We start from the raw sequence: 18,868 nt of genomic DNA, 5'->3' as shown, positions 1-18,868 counted from the left end.
TGTGCCATCTGCAAACCATAGAAAAATCCCTGTGATACTAAAATTATTCCAACACAAACACACGCACCATTTTTGGAGATGTTTATATGGGGGAAAGTGCATCTTATAATTGAAGACATGCACCATTAACCACCAGAGATCTAATATGCATGTTCCAGAATGTCTGTGCTCATGCCACTCTGATTTATTAATATGAGTCACAATGATCCATGGAAATAATAATAACAACAACTACTACTACTACTACTACCACTACTACTTTATTTTTGTATCCCACCTCCATCTCCCCAAATGGTCTCTGGGCGGCTTGCATGGGAACAAGCCCAATCAACATAGTTAAAATATAACACCTTAAAATTAATAAACAGCATCATAAAACAATATAAACAGACAACAACACAATACAAAACAACCATCAAACAAAAACTAGTGGCCTGAAATAGTAAACAGTTTTTGGGCTTGGGTCGGCGGGCTGGTGCAAATTGCAAATTTGGATTCCGTAGATCTGGAGGATCCACTGTATACACAAAAATGTAGTAAAGTGATAAGTAATTACTTCGGAGCTAAACAAAGTTTTAATTTGTTTAAAAATGTTTTTGTTTAATGTGCTGACTTTTTCAAAGAATATTGGGTGATAATCATTTAAAAATATATTCACATACTCACAGACAACAGAGGAAACAAATCAAAATAAGGTGGGGTGTTTTAAAAAATAAAATAAACCTTTCCCCATACAAAAAGCATACATAATTATTTTGCTTCAAGAATGTATGAAAAGGGGTGGGGTGGGGAATAGCACTGAAAAGTTTTAAAACAGTTTTTATCTTACAAAATTTTGACTTTTTTATCACTTTCAAATTAAATAAGATTTGTTTGCTGAAAACTGTTAATGTAATAACAGTTACATTAACAGTAACTGTGAGAACCAATGACATTCTAGCAATCTCTTTGATTAAGTAGTTGAGAGACTTCTGAGGCCAATTTCAGCTGCCGAGGGGTGTGCTCCAAATGCAAATTACTGCCAAATGAGATTCTTTCAACATTCCAGCCAATTAAAATACATTTAAGGGACAGCTGCTTCCAAAACACACACACAAATACAGGCATCCAAACCCATGGACAACTTTTTAAGGCATCTGGGGGAAAAGGCACAACGTTTTCAAAACAAGGTCATTCAACTAACATAGAGTTGTTATTATTTTAGTCCAATTAGCAGAATCCCTGACCGGCGCCTATCTGAAGTCAGAAGCTAAGATGACATGTTCCGCACCACCTTAAAAGACACAAAGCAGGGAGTGTTTGTTCGGGTGTCAGTTTTCTTCTCTTGGCTCTTTAAACCATGTGCATCTGGCTGCTTGCCCTCTGCGGAGCTGCATACAAATATTGACAGAACACAGTGGTATTTGTTGAGTGGGATCATGGGGAGTGAATGGGTAGGACTCTGAAGGAAGATCTGAGAACTTCAGACCTTCTCTCGTCCTCGTCTCCTCCTCCTCCCTGTGTGCAAAGAGTGAAAGTGAAATTGCTGAGTTCGGTCAAACAGGAGCACTGACCTCTTTGCAGTTTAGGTAAGGACAGACTTCTTGGAATATTTTTTATTTCTCAGTGTAAAAAGCTGTGTGGCAGTTGTCTGTGTTTGAAAAATGCATGACAATGCTGAAGGTAACTTAAGGCATGTGATGTAATTCTGTACGTTCTGTCACCGTCTTTGGTAAATAGACAGATGATGTCAGCTTGTCAATGCACCGTGAAATATTAGTATTACAGTTCCATTATAGGACTGGTGGGTGCATGAAACATTGCAGATATTTTAAAAACCTTGTTAGATCCCACAATCTAAGGCAAGTGAACATTTATCTCAGAATTCCACCTAGTGGCGCTCATACAAAGTTTGCTGCTTGAGTTGTACCTGTGGGACATGATTATCTCCCTCTTGTAGCCAGTTTCAAGAAACTTGTTTGACTTCAGGTTTTGTTTTAACATGAATGACTTTTGGACATTGAAACATTTTTGTTGATGTACAGTAACTAGAGAAGAAGTCGTTATGGACTGAGAGTGTGCCTCCCCAATGGAGATGAGCTCGAAGGAAGGAAGGAAGGAAGGAAGGAAGGAAGGAAGGAAGGAAGGAAGGAAGGAAGGAAGATGATAGATAAGAGTTTGAGAGAGCTTATATTACATGGGAATTACTATGCTGGACTTCTGATTGCTCCATAGAAGCACTTCAAGCGGTAGTAATGTGATGCTCGTTTTCAAATGTGTTGCTTATCATAAATCTTGGGGGGGGGGGGGGACTTCAACATCATGAAGTGTAAGCAAAGAGTCTTTTATGCTATGTATCATGCTGCAGTGGTCAGGATTTGGTTAAATGCGCCTTGTTAATCTTTAATGTGTCAGTAGCAGCCAGCACATGCCAAATGGAAACATTTAAGAAACACCCTGTGTATCCATTGCCAAAACAAATGCTGGCAGTCTACAAAACAACATTTTTTAAAAAATAATTTAGCAACAAACTGTAATATGCAAACTCTAATATTCCACAAGGCTTTGATGCAGTTTGGAAAATGTGCAAATGCAAGCTTGTCAATTAAAAGCCTACAGCTGGGGAGGGTGGTAGGTTGGAATTTTGCAAGTTTTCCTCTGATTCAATGGCACTTATTCATGAAGCAAGTCCAGTTGAGCTCAATAGAACAGCTTGTTTGAATCAGTACCATGCATCATTAGAGTTAAATAGAATTAGGCTCATAGTGAATGTTTATTGACAATATATGTGTGTGTGTGGTTAATACTGAAAGCTGCTATACAAAGCAACACGTAAAGAAACACATGAAAGCCTTCTATGCGTAGTGCTTTTTAAGAACAACAATATGGAGCCAGATGTATGAAGAGACAGGAGAGAGAATTTGATGCCTATGGATTGCTTTTAATGTTGGTTTCAGTCCCAGTTTTACCCAACTATGGTGTTTTTTTCATAACCAAACTGCCAAAGAGCTTGAATGTGAGAATGCATGGTAGTTTTCCTTATTTTAATTTTCCTGATGGTCCTTATGGCACAGTTATGATGGAAATAACTGGATTAAATTTACCCAGCAAGTTTCATGGCCCTGTGGAATACTTAAATTCTTAGCAAAAGACTGTTACAGTTCTCAAAAGATAGAGGCTAGCATTCTGTTCGCTTGAGAAACTACAAGTTGCTTCTTGTGTGAGAAAATTGGCCGTCTGCAAGAATATTGCCCAGGGAGTCCCGGATGTTTGATGTTTTACCATCCTTGTGGGAGGCTTCTCCGCAAGGAGCTGGAACTGATAGAGGGAGCTCATCCATGCTCTCCCCGGGTAGGATTCAAACTGACAACCTTCAGGTCAGCAACCCAACCTTTAAGTCAGCAGTCTTGCAGGCACAAGGGTTTAACCCTTTGCACCACCAGGGGCTCATATCCTGTTCATGAATTATGATGTCATAATTTATTTCACTTTTATGGTTATTGCAGAGGTCTGAAGTCACTTCCAACCAAGCAGTGACCAAAGGTCCTCTCTAAACTTAAGTTTTGATCTGTGCTGAAGAGTAGTGGGTTGGGCTAGGCTACATCCAGTGCTTTTCCTGTAAGAGATCTTACTGCATCTCTAACTACTAGGAGTTTGATTTGATTTCATGATTCGGGGAAATTCGGAAATCCGGCAGCTAGACCGCCAAAAATGGACTAGACAGTGGGCAGCCAAAGGCTTAGCCCAAATAGACCATGCGGTGCTGAATTTTTCAGCTACATTTGAGAGATTCAGCCACTCTATGATTGACAGGAGAAGTCACGCACAGGTTTTCCCCCTGTTAGCCTTCCAGAACCAATCAGAAAAAGAAAGTGGATCACGTGTCTTTTTGCAAAGCTGGTCTGTGTATACCAGCTTTGCTCTATATCAGTGTTGTCACTGCTTAGGATCACTTTTTGTAAATTCTAGTGTTTTTCTTTTTCATTTTATCATTAAATTTTCTTAGTTAATATCTTCCTTATAGTCTTCTTTTATTTTACTAATTTTGCCAGGGAGGTGTGGGTGAGCATGAGTTTGGGAGGATATGAGTTTAAAAAGAGCATTTTTTGTGTGTTTGTTAATTTTTTTTACTTTTTTCTTTAACTTGACTGTGGGATAGGTTTAGAGACGGGAGAGACAGCCTGAGGGGAGAATATTATTTCATTTTCAATCCCTCCCTAGCCTGTCCTGCACTACTCCCCCCCCCCCCCCCAATATTTAAAAATTAAGTGACAAAATTGGCCCTTTCTTCTAGTTCACCTCTTTGACTCTCTGTTATTCCCGCCCCAGCCCTACCTTCTGGCTGTGTGTAGTCCTGTGTGTACATTTTATTTGTACAAACTTTAAAGTTTTCCTAAAAATCAATGGATGAACCAAAAATTCTGAAACTTGGGGGTGTGCAGTTGTAAATGTGTCCTCCAAGTTTGACCATTTCTGCCCTGATAGTCATAAAAACGAGAGAAAGAGAAGCTGGATCTTCCCAGAATGGAAACAGAACTTCTGGCTGCCAGATCACGGAATGGTATTTCCCCCCTCCCAATTTTGGAAATTCCCTGGTAAATGAAAAAGGATGGAGAGCAGCTGAAAGTAGAACCAAAAATGGCATGATTTTTTTTGACATCTCGCACATTGCTACTAACTACTGGAAAATTACTGTATTTCACCAATTTTAGGGAAAAATAATAATTTTCTTACAATTTTTTTTATAATTTCTCTGCATGCACAATACTTTGTTTTGTTTTAATACAGCTCTGTATTACCATCTTTCCTGTGGGGTGTGGAGGGAGTGTCAAAATCATCTTGTCTGCATGAGTCTATTTTATTAAGTCGGTGGGCCCATTGGGGAGGGAGCAGAAGTAAGAAGTACCAATTTGCTCTGCCAGGTGGTAAACAGCCATCTGACTGAGACTGGGGATAAAATGGTGGGGTCTGGTAGAGTCAAACTGTCTTCATGAGTCCATTTTATTTAGTCTGGGGTTGAGGGCCCTTCCTCTTCCTCTCTCTTGAAGGTAAGACAGTTTTTAAAAATTGCGAATCTAAGATGCCATTGAATCTAAGTAGCATCCTATTTTTGAATTTCCTTAAATTGGAAAAAGTGTCTCTTAGACTGATGAAACACAGTATATTTCCTGAATAAATATCTCTTGCTGTAACTTGGGACCCAGTATCTAATTCGTATCAATTCACCTGAAAAAGGATATTGTAGAGGTGGGAAAAAAAATCAGAAAAGGTCAGTAATATTCATCAAGCAGCAAAGTCAGAGTTATGTCATTTGAGATACCTTTCATTACAAAACAGATGGGCAATAAAAGGCATGAGAGAATTGTAATACAACTGCATATCGTATAATGAAGCTGGATAAAGTAAGGTCTTTTCAGCTGTGGTACCTAAGTTATGTAATGCTATCCTTTTGGACTTGTGGCTAGCACAAATCTTGGACTCTTTTCAATGTCAGATCAAGGCATGGTTTTTTTTTAATTAAAGTCTTTAGGGCCTAATTTATTTTTTAACATGCACATGGCATTATAGCACATTTATCCTTTAAAAGCTGCCTTAACCTATTTGACTGGTTTAATGGCTGGAATCCTATATGGGAGATATGTATGTGTGAGCAGTATGTTTACACACACCCCTCCCACCTTCCCCAAATCCCCACTTACCAGGGGGCAAGGGGATAACTCTTCATTAAGTTTCTTCTGGAACAGGGCTTTTTAAACTTTCCCACTCAGGACCCCTTTGGGCTCAAGACATTTTTACATGACCCCCAGGTATATAGGTATAAAAAATAGTTATAAAAATAAAACGCTTACTGATAGCAAATCAGCATTTGCAGGCCTTACTAAACAGGCTAATTTTCCTTTTTATGAAGTACAGTTGATGCATTTTGGGACACTAACACTGAGCTAAGGGAACCCCGTTTAGGATCATGATTCATTGTTTAAGAAGCAGTGTTCTAGAAGGTAGCAACAGGTAATTTCAACAATGTTTACCTGTCGTGAGAAAGGTTTTGATAACTCTACAATTTTTAAAGCCTATTTCAAACTTGGGCTTTATTCCACACAACATTAACTTGTGGTTGTTTTGTGCACAAGACAGCATTTTCTGTGTGAAAAATAATATTTCAACAAAGAAGTATTCATTCCTGAGCTGAAAATGCTGTTTTCTAAATAATCATTGATATTTCTGCATTGACATGTAGAAAATGCTGTTTCCAGTGCAGAAAATGCTGTTTTCTTCACGCAAAACAAGTACAGGTGAATTCTGGTCAGAATACGTGCTGAAATGCAGAAATTCTTCTTAGTTCAGGAGTCTTCTTGGAAATTTTTTACAATACTTGAAAAACATATTTTCCAATTATTTTTTGGGAATATGTTCGAATATCCTTTCCATCCCTTCTAGGAAGCAGTCACTGATAGCAGGGAACCTGTAGAAAACATCATTGCTAATGTCGAATCAGCAATTTACTGGCTCCCTGAGGAAGAAGCGGAGGAGGTAAGAATGGAAACAGCAAGGATCCTGAGAAAGGCAAAACTTCCCCCCAGCAACATAACAAGAAAGACAGGCCATCAAAGATCTCAACTCAGATCCAGAAATCATCATTCTCCCAGCTGACAAGGGGTATGCCACAATAATCATGGAAATAGAACAGTACAAAGAAAAAATCAGACAACTTCTGGATCCCACAATTTACAAGAAACTAAAACAAGACCCAACTAGCAAAATCACCAGAAAAACTTACACTTTGATCAAGAACTCCTCCATTAACTTCGGCATACGCCAACAGCTGTGCAAATCAGAAGCCCTCCCACCCAGGCTTTACGGACTCTCAAAAATCCACAAGGACTCCATCCCACTCAGACCCATTGTGAGTGCCATTGGATCACCGACTTACAACCTGGCAAAATTTCTGGCTACACAGCTACAAACCCATATTGGGCTCACTACGCAGTATATCAAGGACTCAAAACACTTCATAGAAAAGATCAGCAACCTCAAGCTAAGCACCAAGGACATCATGATCAGCTTCGATGTGGTGTCCCTATTTACTAAGGTCCCGGTAGCTGACACCCTCACACTAATCAAACAAAACTTCCCAGAAGACATCACAGCCCTGTTCCACCATTGTCTCACCACTAGCTACTTTCAGTGGGACAGTGGATTCTATGAACAGAAAGATGGAGTGGCCATGGGGAGCCCTCTCAGCCCAGTAGTATCAAATTTCTATATGGAACTCTTTGAAAAACAAGCCCTAGAAACAGCACCAAAAAAGCCAACTGTATGGCTCAGACATGTTGATGACACCTTTACCATTTGGAGCTCAGCAAGTTGCTGGACCACCTTAACAGCATCCACCCAAAAATCCAATTCACCATGGAAAAGGAAATGGAAGGAAAACTGCCATTTCTAGATGTTCTGGTCATCCCCAAACCCAATCAACAATTGGGCCACACAGTTTACAGAAAACCTACACACACAGATAGATACCTTCATAAAAACTCCAACCATCACCCAAGTCAAAAAAGGAGCACAATCAAAGCCCTGACAGACAGTGCACAAAGAATCTGTGAACCTCACATCCTCCAAGGTGAACTAAACCACCTAAACTGGGCTCTACAGGCCAATGGATACTCCACCACAGACATCAGAAGAGCTGCAAGGCCAAGAACAAGCCATGAGAGTCAAGACAAAGATCCACCCAGAGGGAAGGTGTTCTTACCATACATCAAGGGAACCACTGACTGCCTAGGCAAACTGATGAAGAAGCACAACCTACAAACCATCTACAGACCCACAAAGAAAATCCAACAAATGCTACAGTCTGTGAGGACTCATGGGCCTTGTAGTCCTGTTCCTAGTACTATTGTGGCAGACAAAGAGGAAAACATGGGGTTTTCGCCGGTTCAGCAAGAGCCGGAATCCCTTCACCTGCAGGATGTTGATGTTTGCCCTCAAGAATTCAGCCAAACAGGCCTTGGGCAGAACTCCCCTCCGTTTCCCAGAAAAGAATCTTATTCCAGAGAAAGGGGAGTCAGAGAAGCCCAACGGAGGAGTTTACGCTTAGTTGCCAAACATCAAGCTGATTAGGCCTGCTTCCCTTGGGAAATTCTAAGGAGTCACACATCTGGACAGAGTTGGGTTTCGCTTCTCGTTCTCTAGGGAAAGAGTTCTGTTGGCGGGAAAACGAGACCCAATATAGGTGTTTGGCGCGAGGGATTCTTTGCGGAGTCAATTGATCAGCTTCGGGAGTGAGACCGTGTGTGGACTTCGTAATCCCAGTTCCTTGCTTCCCGGATCAAGTTTCAAGCCTTGCCCTGCCTCGCGGTTTTACCACGAACCCTACTTCATGTTTCATGTTTTGCCTTGTCTCCAGTCACGGATCTAGTCAAGAATCAAGTTTATTTCCAGCCTTGTTGTCAAGCTTCATTGGACTCTAAGACTCTGCTATTTCCCCACACTATTGCTTGGCAAAGTGTGTGTTTCGGTCAAGTGGATTAAAACTTTGAACTCTAATATCATTTATTGGACAATACATTTTTGGACTATATTTGACCTCATTTGAAAGGTCTGCTTCTGAACTATATTCTTCACTTGTTTTTATTTATTTTATATATTTCTTTAATAAAGATATTAGATAGAGACTGGCCTCTGTGTATGGTTATTGGTGCTCTGCTGCCAGGGTTCTGACACAGTCAGCGAAAGACAAGAGGGATCCTCTCTCCTCTGCAGGAGTCTACCGTATACCATGTAGCTGTGGACAAGTCTACATAGGGACCACCAAACACAGCGCCCAAACAAGAGTCAAAGAACATAAAACGCACTGCAGACTAACTCAACCAGAGAAATCAGCCATAGCAGAGCACCTGATGAACCAACCTCGACACAGTATATTATTTGAGAACACAGAAATGCTTGACCACTCCAACAACTACATCAGACTACACAGAGAAGCCATTGAAATTCACAAACATGTGGACAATTTCAAGAGAAAGGAGGAAATCATGAAAATGAACAAAATCTGGCTACTAGGATTAAAAAAACTCAAAAATCAGAACAGTAAATAAGAAACAACACCTTGAGACATGGGGACTAGGGGCAGTTAACCAAGGATGCCCTCAGGCAGAAAGTAACTAGTAGATGTAGCCATTCAGTGCAAATTAGGGTGTTTAACTGCAACATTTACCCTGGCCTCCAACTGACAAGAGTTCTTCCCTCACTCTGGACTTCCCACAGATATATATAAACCTTCCTTGCTTAGTTTCTCCATACCTCACAACCTCTGAGGATGCCTGCCATAGATGTGGGCAAAACATCAGGAGAGAATACTTCTGGAACATGGCCATACAACCCGGAAAACATACAACAACCCTGTGATCCCGGCCATGAAAGCCTTCGACAACACAACCTGTTCATCTGTTGCAGCTGACTGCCCTTCCACCTTCTCTTATGAGTGATCTCTAGTGTGACAGACTAAATCAAGATGCTGTTGCAATTCCTTTTCACACTGGAGATTGCTTGCACAAGGGGATGGTGGGTGGGTGGATGGGACTATCAGTGAACTGCGTCTCAATCAACAGGACAACATTCCCTGGTTGATTACAGTTGCTACTGTCTGATATGTAGAGATTGGGGGGGGGGGCCTTGGTAGTCCCCATTTAACCCCTAAATTAAAGATTACATAGGGATTATGAATATATAACACTCAAGACTGTATAACTCTAGATTATATCTGTAACTGTCATAGAGAATTCCAGCTAATATCTTGTTCAGATTATCGATCTATTGATTGATTATATTTTTGAATTGTTTACATCATTGGCATTGTTTAATCTATGTGTTGCCCTAAAATGTTAAGATAAAAAGGCAAGATAAAAACATTTTAATAAACAATAAACTTTTCTTCGCTCTCTCATAATACTTGCACTGCACACTTCTCCCTGCAGTCAAACGGTGGAAGATTCAGGACAGATAAAAGGAAGTACTTTGTTGCACATAGTCCATAGTTCATTGCTTCTACAAAGCAAAAGGATGCCAAAGTACTTCTATCTTCCTGGCAATTCTTTACAAATCCATATAATGATGGGTGGACACAATGAGGGGGTCATCACCTTATTAAACAAAAATCTGTTCACTTTCCAACATAGTTAAGCAATAATTCCACATCAAAAGAGCGACTGTTCCAGGGGGATTTGTGAGGTATGTTAAGGAAAACCATAAGGAAGCTGAATACCTCAAACATGGCTCATTTGTTCCAATACGTTTACTGGCAACACTTTTTATTGGGAGGCTGCCGAAAGACATCCATAAAACTAAGTACTTTTCTATGGGGCTTCATTCTAAATCTGTCCTTGACAGTTTGGGAAGAAACTTGGTAGACAGACGCTGTAAATATTTCTCTGAATGCAGCACAGTTCATTGCAAGGGTCAAGAAGAAAAAATGGTGTGAAATGTTTAAGGTATTGGATGAGACACTATGTGTAGCTGAATCTGCATTCCTAGCTTTATACTACATTTAAGATATATATAAAGTTAGAACAATGGATAACTAAATGACAAAAACTGCAATGAATTTAACAAGTGAACTAGATCTTACATCAAAGTTTTACATAGTGCACTTTGCAGTGCATTAAGAGCAGGAGAAAACAGTGCTTGTTTCTAATCTGCTGGTTTAGTCACAGTCTTCATATCTGTCTCTGTATTAGAATAAGACCTGAAAGTCCTTTGTTCAAATGGGCTTCTTTTTTCAACAACCTTTGCCTTATGTGACACATGGCCTGGGAAGGAGATAGCATAAAACATTGTTTAGATGGTACCCTCTCCCCATGCATTAAAGTAATGGCAGAAACACAATGCTGAATGTCGAATATCCCTTTCCTCATTTGCTTTAGTACAAATTATGCTATTTATGTTGAAAAGATAGCGGTCATGGGATTTGTCTACTTTTGTTTAGGTTATAAACATCTTTGGGGCAAAATGGATATGCAAACGCATTAAATGTTCTCAGTTTTTAAAAGAAAATACTATATAAATGCTTCAGAGGAGCCTGGTGATGGAGAAGGGGAGGAGAGTCCTTCCCCCGATAGCTACTTTTCACAACAAGAGTAAAATTTCAAGTGATAATATGAATAGTTGTTTTGGATTAGGATAGATATTTTTGTTACACCACACACTGTAGTCTGCAGTGTTGCTCTCACTCCATCCATGCCTCTTATCTATACTTTAGCATGCATATTAATTGCATTCATTTATGTAATATTATATTAACTTGATTCATACTAATCAAAAAAGGAAGCTGAAATAGTATAGCTATGATTGGGCCATTTATCATAAAGACAATTTTTGGCATAAACCCCATGATTAACATAATGTGTATCCTGGGTCAAAGTAGACTTTTAATCCATAGTTATATTTATATGGTAAATATTTATGGATTGTGAAAAATGCAGCTCTATATAGAAAGGGCATTCATATTGTATTGAGTACACCAGACTGGTAAAACAATATCTAGCACAGTTTCATCTGGCAGAACAGGATTTCTTAATTTCAAATGCTTTTACTGATTTCACTTGCAGTAGTCTCTCAGATAATTTTCTCAGGTTTTTATTGCTTTTTAGATCCTGTTTGTAGTTTTAAATTTGTATGTTCTCAGTTTTTAAAAGAAAATACTATATAAATGCTTCAGAGGAGCCTGGTGATGGAGAAGGGCCGGGCTGTGGCGCAGCTGTTGAGCAGCTGCCTTAAATCACTCTGACCATGAGGTCATGAGTTCGAGGCCAGCCTGTGGCGGGGTGAGCACCCGTCAATTAAAAATAAAAAATAGCCCCTGCTCGTTGCTGACCTAGCAACCCGAAAGATAGTTGCATCTATCAAGTAGGAGATAAGGTACCACTTATAAAGTGGGGAGGCAAGATTAACTAATTTACAACCTGGAATGAGGAAGTGCCGTCAGTGTGGATGATGAAGCAGCTGCTCCCCCCTGTGGCCAGAATCGAACATCCCCTCAGAAGAAGGTTAACTTGCCTCTGCGTGTGTCTCTCAGTCTCTGTTTGATGTGTTTATGGGCATTGAATGTTTGCCCTATGTGTGTTATAATGTGATCCGCCCTGAGTCCCCTTCAGGGTGAGAAGGGCGGAATATAAATACTGTAAATAAATAAATAAACTGTAAATATGTAATTTAGAAATGTCAGATATCCAAGCTGGGTTCAGGAAAGGAAGCAGCACTAAGGATCAGACCAAACAGCAAACATTTGTTGGATAATGGAGCACCACAGAATTTTAGAATAAAATAATCTGTGTTTTATAAACTGGCTTTTTAACTGTGTAGATCATGAGCAATTATGCCACATTTGTAAAGCGATGAGTGTGCCACAACATTTGCTTATCGAGAAGTTTAGCTTGTACTCAGGACAAGAGGCTACTCTTAGGACAGAATGGTTTTGACTTGGTTAGGAGTTCAGGCAAGAATGCAGTTTAGCACATTATTTAAACTGTATGCTAACCTAACAAAGCAAAGAGTAGACTCAGAGAAAAGACACATGAAAACTGAAGGATGAAACATCAATAATGTAAGATTTGATGCAGAAGGCACCACACTGCTAGCACAACATAACAAAGATTTGGAATGATTACTGAAGAAAATCAAGGAAGAAAGCGTAAAGGCAGGTTTACAGTTGAACACTGAGAAAACAAATATGACTCCAGATGATGTATACAGCTTTAAAAGAAATTATGAAGATACTGGAATCATCAAAGATTTCCCATACTTTGATTTAGACATAAATCAGAATGCAGACTGATTGGAGAAATACATTTGGTTATAATCAGCATATTAAGAATACCTACCCCATGCCTCTGGGTGATCTTTCTCTGCGGTTTCATGTAAATGTGAACTTGCCTGAGATACAGTGCTTCCCTGTTACTTTGTGGTTCGCTTTTCACGGACTCGCTGTTTCATGGGTTTTCTCAGATGCTTCTGGGACAAGGCCATACAGCCCTCTCTCCCTTGCAGGCACAAAAGGGCCTGTCCTGGCCTGTCCTCCTCAGCCGCCTGCAGGCAGTGGCAGTAGGCCCAGCCTGTGCCTCTGTGCACGCACACCCTGCAGCTGCCACCAATGCTCCATGCGCGTGCACCCCGCCAACACTCTATGCCCCACCGCCATCACCAATGCTCTGTGTGCGAGCACCCCACCTCCAAGTCCATGCACAAAGCCCTCCCCAGCTTAATGGTCATGGCTTCGAGGAATACAGTACTGTACATTAAAGGAGGGAGGGAGGGACACTATTTATTAAAATAAATACAGCGTCTCTACTTTGCAGATTTCCACTTATCACGGGTGGTCTTGGAACATAACACCCGTGATAAGTGAAGGAACACTGTATATGATTGGAGCCACTGTGACACAGTGTCTCTGATTTCCAAAATTCCCAGACACTCCAAAAATACCATAGTTAATGGTATCAAACATTGCTGAGATATCTAGAAGCACCATGAGGGACACACTCTCTGTTAGTGTTAAGATGAGATCAAAGGAAGCTTAGGTTCATGGGACTTTCAGAGCAATCTAACTACTGCTTCTTTTAAACAGGATGGAAAGCTTCTCTCCCTGAGATATGTATTAATACGGGGTGCATTTGAAATCAAATTGCCTCTCCTCCCTGGAATATTAGCCAAGAGGTTGTTTTCTTTACTTGTGCCAAATGAATGAGTCCTAGAAGAAATGCTGAACTCTTTGGTTTTTAAAGGTTACAAAAGGGTAGGATTGTAGCTGCCCTGAGTCCCCATGAGGGAAGAGGCAGTGTATAAATAAAGATGATAATGATAATGATAATGATGATGATGATAATAATAATAATAATAATAATAATAATAGAAGCTACTTCACCCATATAGTAAGAAGACATGATTCACTACCAAAGTTAATAATACTTGGTAAGGTAAAAGACAGTAGGAAAAGAGGAAGCCCATATTCCAGATTGAGGAAGCCATAGTCCTAAATTTGCGAAAACTGAGCAGGGCTGTTAATGATAAGATGACTTGGATGTCTCTCATTCATGTGGTTGCCGTAAGTCAAAGTTGACTTGACAGCAGTTAACAATAACATACTTTCAGATCCAAGACTCAAACCAAAGAATGTAGGAAACATCAATTGGTTTGGGAAGAAGTCTTTCCTTTGTTCTCTTTTCTTCTTATATTCATCCTTTGCAACTCCATTTTCCTTCTTCCTTGCTTTTATACTGAATATTTTGATGAGTGCATAGTCAGCAGGAAATAGGTGGATATATGCAAATGTGAACATTACCTTCTTTCTAAGGATAAATGTCTTGAGGTAGAGTACTTAGACACTTTCTAATAAAAAAATATGAATACACCTGCTGATCTGGTGGTAAATGGAAATGTGTTCTTGAAGCTCAAGTCCACTCAAAAGTCAGGATGCAATACTATGCAAACTTTCTTTGGGCAAATGCCACTAAATACAGTATGACTTAAATCTGAGCAAATATGAACAGAATTATCCAACAACTCTTGGACTTTTAAAATGTTCTGAGTAATTCCGTTCTTAGAAATAAATTCCAGTAGGATGTACTATTTATGTTGAAATGCAGCAAACCTTGGAGATTTGCTACTGGACAAGACTGAATGCTATGGAACAGTTATATGCAGAAACAAAGCACCCTCATTAACATCATAGAGTATTTGGCATTGACCCCTGTCTCATAATCCAGACATTAATGGGAATTTTGCCTGAACTGGGACAGAATTCACTATTTGTAACGGCAAACAGATGTTCTTTTACATTTCTTTTTGGAATTTATTATCGGCTTCTTTCCCTTTTCCTGGTCCCTGAACACTGATTTATTTTTTTTATTCCACTCCATGCCAAAGCACAGAGATAAGCAGCCCAGCTAGTTGGGGGATTCTGGGAGTGGCAGTCCCAAAATAGCTTTCCCAAGCTTTGTTCAATATAGTCCCTATCATTTCATTTCTTTGGAAAAACAAATAAACTGAAGAGCTAAGTTGTCTTGTTAAGATTTCATAAAACAATGCCGCATGTATGCTTTGGAAAAAACACCAGGGATGGGACACACATTGTAATAATCACAGCAGCAAATGAAAAAGCATATCGCTGTTACTGTGATATTCCTCCCCTTAAAAAAGGCTGCACAGAGTATCATTTGAATTAAGCTAGAAATCAGAAATTCAGAAGTTTCTTCCTCAAGAAGTGTTTTGCATATTTTCATTGAGATGATACCTCAAGAGCACAAACTATTTCAGGGTGGGGTGTGATGGAATGAAGAACTATGTTTTCCATGTCTTAAGAACTCACTCTTTACTGTTCTATTGCACAGTGGAAAATCTAAAAGAACTGACTGAGACAAACATCAGACTTTGCATTAAAGTCCACTAACTTTCTCTTGGCTCTTGCTGGGATGTGTGGTAAAAGATGCCTACTAACACACATCTACATAAATATTTTGGCAGTACTTTCTTTATGTTGGAGGGACAAAGGTTCCACACATGTCACCCTATCTCTCCCATTATGTGCAATGTTAGGACCTTATCACATTAAGTCGCTCAATGTGGGCAACAGCAGGGGGAGTCACCAGACCTCAAAGCAAATCTGTGAGGCTGCGGGGGAATCCATCAACCTGTGCCCTACATCGGCTGCAGCACTGGTCAGGTCTTGGAAGCTGAGGTATGATTACTATCATACTCTCCAAATGTCACAGTTGTGAGGAACAGTCCTGATTAATCTTCTGGCATCCCTGTTTTCAAGGAATGACAGAAGTTTTTGAAGTTTCTCTTGCCTCTTCCATTTTCTTCCATTGTATTTGACTTGTTTCGGTTGTAAAATGATTGTCCATCTTCAGAAATAAATAAATACCCATATTTACTCAAATGTAATGCACCGTTGTTTGTAATGCACACATAAATTTTGAAGTGTGCATTACAATTTTTTTTTACCTGTGAATACACAGGAGAAAAGGCTTGGCTTTCCCTTGCTTGTTGGCCATTTCCCAGTTTATTTAAAGGAGGCAAGTAGCTGAAAGACAGACAGGCAAGGTAAGCCAAGCCTCCTCACCCCTTCCTCAGCCTCATGCCAGTTTGAGGCAGGCAAAGGGGCTTGTTGTTCCTTTTCCCTTGGCCTTTTCGCTGCCTGTCTAGGTCTGGTAGGCAAGGGAGGGGCCAGTTATGAGGAAAAGCCAAGCCCCTTCGCTATCCTTGTGACCTTCCCAAGTGTTGGGAATGGCAGAGGCTGGGAAGCGGCTTCAGTCAGCTGTTCCACTGCCTGCCTCAGTCAGGCAGGGAGCCAAAGGACTGAGAAGGGAAAGCTAAGACCCTTAACAAGCTGTTGGGAATCAGGATGTCTGTTAAGGGGCTGGCTTCTCCATGTCAGTCTGTTGTGGGCAGTGGAACAGCTGACTGGAGCCCCTTCTCAGTCTTACCTCTTTCTCTGAAGAATAAGGAGGTGAGATTGGGAGAAGAGGCAAAGGGGATTGCCTTCTCCTTGTCAGTCAGCTCTTTCTCTGCCCGTCTCAGGCAGGCAGGAAGCAAAATGACTGACTGACAAGGAGAAACCTGCCCCTCAACAAGCCCTGTGCCATTCCCAACCCTTGAGAAGGGTGTATAGCTAGCGAAGGAGTTTGGCTTTCCATTGCTTGTTAGCCCTTCCCCTGCCTGCCAGACTAAGCCAAGCAGGGGAAAGGGCTAAGATAAAGGGGAAATCAAGCTCCTTTACCTCTTCCTCAGTCCCAGACCATCACAAGGCTGGCAAAGGGGCTAAGGGGCTTGACTTTCTCTCATGCTTGACCCTTCCCCTGCCTGCCAGACCAAGGATTTATAAAGCTGACATGTCATTGTACTTTGATGACAGTTAGCAGGATAAATATCTGAAATACTATATACCATATGTATTGTTTATTTACATATACTTAGTTATATCCGAATGATACTTTACATCATTTATGTATTATTCTATTTATGGAAAAAAACTGATGCTTTATAAATCTGTTCAACCTCACAATCCTAACTGATAACAAATTGTTATGTTGGAAAATAGAATATAACACATTCTACTAGCAAAAGAGGTAGTCCAAATGGTTTCTGCATTGTCAATTGAAGATTTTAGCTGGATTAAAGTGCCAGTTGTAATATGAACATTGAATTCCTGCTTTACGCTAGATCTGAATAATTCTGAGTACCAAAATCAAACTTTCCACAATATCAAATTAATAAGTTGCAAATTACTTTAACAATGATTCTGGTTGCATTACATTTCCCTGGAAAATTCTTGTTAAACTCAGTAGATAATGTGCAACCCTGATGTAGTTGTGTGTACTGTAAAGGCAGCTACAGCGCACCTAGCTGCAGGAAGAGGTCTGGATGCATCATCACTCACCACCAGACCTCAATTTTAACCAACTTGGAAATTGGGTGTGTGTGTGTGGGGGGGGGGGGTAGGGGTGTGTGTGTGTGGGAATGACTTAAAAGGTACTATTTTGGGAAGAAGTAATGGGAGACCTAGTTACAAAACATAGACATGCAGGATCTGGGCCATGGTTTCCATGCAACATAGTTTCTTCTTGAAGAATAACTAGTTTTCTTTGGCGCAAATGATCATGGCATGCAGTCCACTTTACCAGATGGATTGAGTTGATAAATATCTTGTTATTAGCATTGCCAGATTTCAGAGCCTGACCATTTCCTCCAGCCCTCTTGACAGATGGGAGGAACTGTCTTGAAAAGGGAGTGTTTGTGCATTTCCCATCTGTTAGACTTGGTGTGTGTTTTGTATTTGAATGGCATACTCTTTGCAAATGTGGTTCTTGCTTAATGGATCAAGCTTAATGACATCAGCAGGGGCTGCCCCTTTCAACATCCCCATGACCCACATTTTGGCTCTGATATCTCATGACCTGGGATAGTTCTGATCTGGCCACATCACATGTTAGTCTTTATGGTGCCATGAAACCTTTGCTTGTTTTTTTCTGTGGTAGACAAATACCTTCCATGACAAACAAATGGAAGATACCCTCGATGGAAGATTTCCATACATAGCTGTGAGCAAGTAATGAAACTGAGACAGGGGAAGGCTTTTGGGTGACTATGACCTTTGTTTGGTCTTTCCTGGAATAAATGGAAAAGTTTGTTCTGTGTATATTGTATGTAAATAAATCGGGCCAAAGGTTGATAGTGAGCCATATATTCATCAAAGAAGAGCAATGTCTATTTTTGTTCCAATCAACACATTCCAAGAATCATTGTAGGAGATGCAGCTTCAAAGCCTTTTCTTACCATTTATGAGAAAATCACCCTATCTAGTTTTAACCTGGCTTGTTATTTTGCTGGCTGATAAATAGGAAGCACAAAGTATGTTAGATGCTATAGTGCTATAATGTTGTGTGCACCTTGAAGAACATATTTACAATGCAATGAAAATTTGCAAAGAAGTTCAGTGTAAAGAAAATATTCCTTGTGATATAATCAGACATTGCTTTCAGTATAAATAATACCATACACTTGTAGCCTCTGAAGAGCTGTGAGGGATAAATAGCAGAATAATGGTTTAGCGCATTCTGTTGAGGGAAGAAAGGAAGAATCTCTGATTTATAAATTTATAGATGCTTAGAGCTGGATATTTTAATCTAGTCCAATGGTTCTCAACCTGGGGTTCCCAGATGTTTTTGGCCTTCAGCTCCCAGAAATCCTAACAGCTGGTAAACTGGTTGGGATTTCTGGTAGTTGTAGGCCAAAAACATCTGGGGACCCCAGGTTGAAAACCATTGATCTAGTCCTTTGTCAGCTCAGGAATTCATGGCTAAAGTATCCCTGATAGCTAGCCAGCTGGACT

The 18,868-nt window shown here is 40.2% G+C and overlaps 1 protein-coding gene across 3 annotated transcripts in view; it reads left to right on the top strand.

Annotated features, from left to right (window-relative positions):
* Positions 1 to 958: 958 nt before the first annotated feature.
* Positions 959 to 18,868, top strand: part of nckap5 (NCK associated protein 5) — an 856,064-nt gene continuing 838,154 nt past the window's right edge. For 2 of the 3 annotated variants that reach the window (XM_062975038.1, XM_062975005.1), the window contains exon 1: positions 959 to 1,568. The gene's annotated coding sequence lies outside the window, so the exon portion shown is untranslated. The remainder of the gene's footprint in view (positions 1,569 to 18,868) is intronic. The other variant, XM_062974931.1, reaches the window with a different exon arrangement.

This window comes from Anolis carolinensis, chromosome 1 (genome assembly GCF_035594765.1).
Source record: "Anolis carolinensis isolate JA03-04 chromosome 1, rAnoCar3.1.pri, whole genome shotgun sequence".
Taxonomy (NCBI): Eukaryota; Metazoa; Chordata; class Lepidosauria; order Squamata; family Dactyloidae; genus Anolis; species Anolis carolinensis.
The sequence above is the reverse complement of the archived record's forward strand: the minus strand, read 5'-3'. Positions and strand labels throughout refer to the sequence as shown.